The sequence below is a fragment of the Salvelinus sp. IW2-2015 genome, unplaced genomic scaffold (genome assembly GCF_002910315.2).
Source record: "Salvelinus sp. IW2-2015 unplaced genomic scaffold, ASM291031v2 Un_scaffold3056, whole genome shotgun sequence".
In the NCBI taxonomy this organism is placed as follows: Eukaryota; Metazoa; Chordata; class Actinopteri; order Salmoniformes; family Salmonidae; genus Salvelinus; species Salvelinus sp. IW2-2015.
Genome location: NW_019944348.1, coordinates 15,863 through 22,981, shown reverse-complemented (window position 1 = coordinate 22,981; position 7,119 = coordinate 15,863). Strand labels below are relative to the sequence as shown.

General features: G+C 49.5%; 1 pseudogene; it reads left to right on the top strand.

Moving 5' to 3' along the window:
• LOC112075272 (roundabout homolog 1-like) overlaps positions 1-7,119 on the top strand; it is a 56,830-nt pseudogene that overhangs the window by 40,727 nt on the left and 8,984 nt on the right.

The window sequence follows — 7,119 nt, the reverse complement described above, 5'->3', positions numbered from 1 at the left end:
TTAACCAGACTAAAGCCTTAGCATGCATTCTCTTCCAGTGCTAATATGATCTTATGAACGGCAGCAGCCTTGCTCCAGGCCCTATGAAACCACTCTACAGGGTCCCTGGCACACAGAAGACCCCCCAGTGGGCAGAGGCTACACTGCTTTTGTCCCCCCCACTCCCTCTGATCAGATCACAGAGAGAGCCTGACACAGACACAAACACAATCCAGCCCCAGCGCTGCGTGGCATTTTAGCCCCCACACAGTTTTGACCACAGACAGGTTTAGAGCTGACCTCTCCCTCCAGGTTCCAGACAGGTTTAGAGCTGACCTCTCCCTCCAGGTTCCAGGACAGGTCAGAGCTGACCTCTCCCTCCAGGTTCCAGACAGGTTCAGAGCTGACCTCTCCCTCCAGGTTCCAGACAGGTTTAGAGCTGACCTCTCCCTCCAGGTTCCAGACAGGTTCAGAAGCTGACCTCTCCCTCCAGGTTCCAGACAGGTTTAGAGCTGACCTCTCTCCTCCAGGTTCCAGACAGTTCAGAGCTGACCTCTCCCTCCAGTTCCAGACAGGTTTAGAGCTGACCTCGCCCTCCAGGTTCCAGACAGAGTTCAGAGCTGACCTCTCCCTCCAGGTTCCAGACAGGTTCAGAGCTGACTTCTCCCTCCAGGTTCCAGACAGGTTTAGAGCTGACCTCTCCCTCCAGGTTCCAGACAGGTTCAGAGCTGACCTCTCCCCCAGGTTCCAGACAGGTTTAGAGCTGACCTCTCCCTCCAGGTTCCAGACAGGTTTCAGAGCTGACCTCTCCCTCCAGGTTCCAGACAGGTTAGAGCTGACTTCTCCCCCCAGGTTCCAGACAGGTTTAGAGCTGACCTCTCCCCCAGGTTCCAGACAGGATTAGAGCTGACCTCTCCCTCCAGGTTCCAGACAGGTCAGAGCTGACCTCTCCCTCCAGTTCCAGACAGGTTCAGAGCTGACCTCTCCCCCAGGTTCCAGACAGGTTTAGAGCTGACCTCTCCCCCAGGTTCCAGACAGGATTAGAGCTGACCTCTCCCCCCAGGTTCCAGACAGGTTCAGAGCTAACTCGCCCCCAGGTTCCAGACAGGTTTAGAGCTTACCTCTCCCCCCAGGTCCCAGACAGGTTAAGCGGATCCTCTCCCCAGGTCCCAGACAGGGTTAAGAGCTGACCTCTCCCCCAGCGTTCCAGACAGGTTTAGAGCTGTCCCTCTCCCCCCGGTTCCAGAACAGGTTTAGAGTTGACCTTCTCCCTCCAGTTCCAGACAGGTTTAGAGCTGACCTCTCCCTCCAGGTTCCAGACAGGTTCAGAGCTGACCTCTCCCCAGGTTCCAGACAGGTTTAGAGCTGACCTCTCCCTCCAGGTTCCAGACAGGTTTTGAAGCTGACCTCTCCCCCAGGTTCCAGGACAGGTTCAGAGCTGAACTCGCTCCCCCAGGTTCCAGACAGGTTTAGAGCTACCTCTCCCTCGCAGTTCCAGACAGGTTTAGAGCTGACCTCTCCCCCAGGTTCCAGACAGGTTTAGAGTTGCCTCTCCCCCAGGTTCCAGAACAGGTTTAGGAGCGTCCTCTCCCCCGGTTCCAGACAGGTTTAGAGCTGACCTCCTCCCCAGTTCCAGACAGTTTAGAGTTGACCTCTCCCCCAGGTCCAGACAGGTTTAGAGTTGACCTCTCCCCAGGTTCCAGACAGGTTTAGAGCTGCCTCTCCTCGAGGTTCCAGGACAGGTTTAGAGCTGACCTCTCCCCCAGCGTTCCAGACAGTTTAGAGCTGGAACTCTCCCTCGAGGTTCCAAGACAGGGAGAAGCTACCTCTCCCTCGAGGTATCCAGACAGGTTAGAGCTGACCTCTCCCCCGGGTTCCAGACAGGTTTAGAGTTGACCTCTCCCCAGGTTCCAGACAGGTTTAGAGCTGCCTCTCCCTCGAGGTTCCAGACAGGTTTAGAGCTGACCTCTCCCCCAGGTTCCAGACAGGTTTAGAGTTGACCTCTCCCCAGGTTCCAGACAGGTTTAGAGCTGACCTCTCCCCAGGTTCCAGACAGGTTTAGAGCTGACCTCTCCCTCGAGTTCCAGACAGGTTTAGAGCTGACCCCTCCCCCAGGTTCCAGACAGGTTTAGAGTTGACCTCTCCCCAGTTCCAGACAGGTTTAGAGCTGACCTTCTCCCCCAGTTCCAGACAGGTTCAGAGCTGACCTCTCCCTCCAGGTTCCAGACAGGGTTAGAGCTGACCTCTCCCCCAGGTTCCAGACAGGTTTAGAGCTGACCTCTCCCCCAGGTTCCAGACAGGTTTAGAGCTGACCTCTCCCCCAGGTTCCAGACAGGTTTAGAGTGTTGACCTCTCCCCCAGGTTCCAGACAGGCAGAGCGTACCTCTCCCCAGGTTCCAGCGTCCACCACTGTGATCAACAGCAGCAGCAGTAGGTACTACCTCATTAAAGGCTTAGATACACATGAATGGAGGTGTGTCTGTAGGGAGGTGTCTGTAGGGATGTGTAGATCTGTGTCTGTAAGAGAGGTGTGTGTAGGAGTGTGTGTGTAGGGAGGTGTGTCTGGGGAGGTGCTGTAAGGAAGGTGTCTGTAAGGAGGTGTCTGTAGGGAGGGTTGTGTATAGGGAGGTGTCCTTAAGGAGTGTAGTGTCTGTAGGGAGGTGTCTGTAGGAGTGTCTGTAGGGAGGGTTCGACAGGAGGTGTCTGTAGGAGCAGGGTGTAGGAGGTATGTATAGGAAGGAGGTGTGGTGAGGGTGTGTATTTATTGGTGTATGTGCTGAATGCGGTCTTTGTAGGTGTGTGTGTGTGTGAGAGAGAGACAGCGATTTCTCTTGGTACGACACACGGATACACACCTTTTGAAGTGAGCCTCATCTGCATTAAAAGCCTGTGATAAGTGGGGGGGGGAGGGCAAGGGGAGGGTCATTACTCTCGAGTGACAGCGTTTATGTTTTCTGTGGAGCCGTTGAGGCAGACAGATTAGATAAGGTGACTGATTGGGCTGGGGAAGATTTATGGCCAGAGAGTGACAGTTAACATTCACCTGTTGGTTTTATGGCATGGTGGTCCATATGCAAGGCTGTTACCCTGTGAGTTGGAGAGGGGCTGGTCCTCAGGAGACTCTAAAACCCATTTAGTCAAGAGATAGAGGAGAGGAGAGGAGAGGAGCAGGAGAGAGAGGAGAAGGAGAGGAGAGAGAGGAGAGGAGGGAGAGGAGAGGAGAGGGAGGAGAGGAGAGGAGAGGAGAGGAAGAGGAGAGGCAGAGGAGAGGAGAGGAGAGGAGAGGAGAGTCCTCACCTTCATCCTTCTCAACCTACCTGGTTGGAGAATAAACACTTTTCATCATCTGTTTTGTTTTTCTTAAATTATGTTTTTGTTTAGTTGTACATATTTATTTTAATATGTGCTCTTGAGGAAACATGGGTAAAGACAGAGTCTTGGAACAACGTCATGCAGAGAATACTGTTGAACGTGTATGGATGTACTACGTGTTTGTTGTTGCTATTCATTGGTTTTCTGCATTATTTGGACATATGTAATGAGTCATCAATGTGCTTCAGTTCCCGCTGGACTGGCCCCACATGTCTCATATTCATTCAGTAACAATGACATGATTATTTTTACCCATGGAAAATCCTATTCTTGCCTTCCTTCCTAATCATGTTATTGTATTTCATGGTGTTGTTTATGATTTATTTATTCATCTTTTGCCTTGTGTGTTGTTCTGTTGTCTTTCTGTTTCCTTTTAGTCGTGTCTGGTAAGTTGAAATGTCACCTGTCACCTATTCACTCTGACGCCATGACAGAAACAGGAAGCTGTCACAGCACCACCCCCTCCATCCTCCTCCCATCACCCTCCTCCCACCAATCAGCACTCATGTTTCAGTTGTCACGGGCAACAGTGACAAAAGGACATTAATGGGTAAAAATCTGCTCTATGGTCTGAGTAATCCAAGGTAAAACCAAATCATTTCATTATACTTCCCCCACCCCCTTGTTGTGTTGCTTTATGCATTACCAAATATCCCATCTTACCTGTGGACAAATTGTGTCTGTATGTGGAGTGACAGGCTGCAGATTGCTTTTATGTCTGTGATACCTGGCCCGTATCAGCGTTAAGTTGTCTGGGGCGTAGTAATACTGTATTCTCCAGGCGTACGCACCCGCTGTCCTCTGAGATGAAGGTGTAAATCGCCCAGCCAGTGGTCCTCAGCATTCCGGGTGTGTCCCTCCACACAGGCCTATTAGCACAGCGAGGCCCGGTGTCACTGCAGAGCTCTGTGTGTGACATTGGGCGGTGACATAGCGCTTCACTCTGAAGCAGAGTTTGTCATTAAGATGCATGGATGCTCCTACTGGAGGGTGTCAGCTTGGACAGATGGCTCATTTATCCCCCATTTCCATGTAAATGTTTTTGTTCTGTGTCCTTGCCCATGCTAATGCAGAGACCCACAGCGGTTCACACTCCTGTTTTCTCTATTCATTAAACTGTTAATATATACACAGCCTGCATTATGGAATGGATTGACTTTCAGTTTTGAATAATCTTCCGTCCACGCACCAACAACGCCCAAAGTCTGCTCTAAACAGAGACTGCCTGAATCCTTATCCAAGGCTCATTTAAATACAGAGACCATAACTGTTACATTCAAATTCCTTTGTTTTCCATTCAAATGAAAGTGTAATGTCTAATATCTCTGTGTGATTTTATTATGCGATGCTGTGTCAGTATGTTAGTTAACATCCCGCTGCCTTCCCCTAGTGCCCCCTGTGTTTGTGGTGCGGCCCAGGAACCAGGTGGTGGCGGTGGGGAGGACCGTCACCTTCCAGTGTGAGGCAACAGGAAACCCTCAACCTGCTATCTTCTGGCAGAGAGAGGGCAGCCAGGTGAGAGGGGATCTACTGTACACCAGGAACCCAGCATGAGCACATGTTGAGGAATGCTTATGGAACAAAAATGAAATACAAATAAGTAGTAAATCGTAGTCATATCATAGTCTTCATTCTTTTTTTAATGATAGTCCTATATGATTTATATACATTTTATGATTACACCTATAAAACCAGCCATAAAATCAGTGAACATCACTGACCTTCAAACTGATGCTCCAATTGGACCATCCATTCTACTACCCTTATGGTCTTCCTGTCTTCTCTCTTCTCTGTCTATATCTGATCTGTCTATATCTGCCCTGTCTCCTCTCTTCTCGGTCTAAATCTGATCTGTCTCTGTCTATATCTGATCTGTCTATATCTGCCCTGTCTTCTCTCTTCTCTGTCTAAATCTGATCTGTCTCTGTCTATATCTGATCTGTCTATATCTGCCCTGTCTTCTCTCTTCTCGGTCTCTATCTGCCCTGTCTTCTCTATTCTCTGTCTATATCTGTCCTGTCTCTTCTCTGTCTATATCTGTCTTTTCTCTTCTCTGTCTACATCTGTCCTGTCTTCTCTATTCTCTGTCTATATATGTCTTCTCTATTCTCTTTCTATACCTGTCTTCTCTCTTCTCTGTCTATACCTATCTTCTCTCTTCTCTGTCTGTATCTGTCCTGTCTTTTCTCTTCTCTGTCTACATCTGTCCTGTCTTTTCTCTTCTCTGTCAATACCTGTCTTCTCTGTCTATCTGTCTTTTCTCTTCTCGGTCTATATCTGTCTTCTCTCTTCTCTGTCTATATGTCTTCTCTTTTCTCTGTCTATATCTGTCCTGTCTTCTCTCTTCTCTGTCTATATCTGTCCTGTCTTCTCTGTCTATATCTGTCTTCTCTCTTCTCTGTCTATATGTCTTCTCTTTTCTCTGTCTATATCTGTCCTGTCTTCTCTCTTCTCTGTATATACCTGTCTTATCTGTCTATATCTGTATTCTCTCTTCTCTGTCTATACCTGTCTTCTCTCTTCTCTGTCTATATCTCTCCTGTCTCTTCTCTGTCTACATCCGCCCTGTCTTCTCTCTTCTCTGTCTATACCTGTCTTCTCTCTTCTCTGTCTATATATGTCTGCTCTTTTCTCTGTATTTATCTGTCCTGTCTTCACTCCTCTCCACCCTCTAGAACCTGCTCTTCTCCTACCAGCCCCCCCAGCCCTCTAGCCGCGTCTCCGTCTCCCAGACGGGGGACCTGACTATCACAGATGCAGAGCGCTCAGACGTGGGCTACTACAGCTGCCAGGCCCTCAACATCGCTGGCTCTGTCATCACCAAGGCCCTGCTGGAGGTCACTGACGGTGAGTGACGGCCCAGAGAGCCAATCACAGAGAACAGATAGTTTTCAGAAGGAGGGGTTCCGCCAATCAGGGACTCCCAGAATTACATCTTGGAGACATATTGGTGATATTGTCACACCTTGGCACAAAGACATGTAGGGATTTGAATAAATACATAATAATATACTTGTGCTATATTTAAGTGTCTAATGTACGTATTGAGGTCTGTAGAGTTTTGGCCAGACTGTGCTCCTGTCAGAGGTGGAGACTCTGTGGTGCCTCGTCTTCTCCAGGAGCCTGGCTTGGCTCTGGGCTGTTGGCTCCTGGTAACATTCACGCTGGCTGGTGCCTCCTCTGGGAGTCTCCTCTCATTAACAGACTAGCCTGCTGGTGGATGGATCTGTCTTTGTGGTGAGGCCTGGTTCAAACCTCTAATCACTCAGTCAATGCAGCCAGCCTGGTAGTGTAGTGACCTTGGCTCTAGTGACCTTGGCTCTAGTCCCAGAGTTCCCTTAGCGACTTAGTCTCTACGGTGACTATAATTTTGTCTAACTCTCAACTAGGTTCAACCCTCTCTAACCATACAACTCTCACCTAGGTTCAACCCTCTAAAACCAGACACCTCTCACCTAGGTTCAACCCTCTCTAACCAGACACCTCTCACCTAGATTCAACCCTCTCTAACCAGACACCTCTCACCTAGATTCAAGGAGAGAGATCAACCCTCTTACCCAACACCATCTCACCTAGTTCAACCCTCTCTAACCAGACACCTTCACTAGTTAATCCTCTCTCCAGAAAGGATCTTTATAAACCTCCTTGACCTTGTGGCTGGGCCTTGCCTCGCTCATCATTATTCTCTTCCGCGCCCCCTTCCCCTTCCCCCGTCTTCCCACTGCTTTCTCTCTCTCTCTCTCCCTTGCTCTCGCTCTCGTCTGTGGT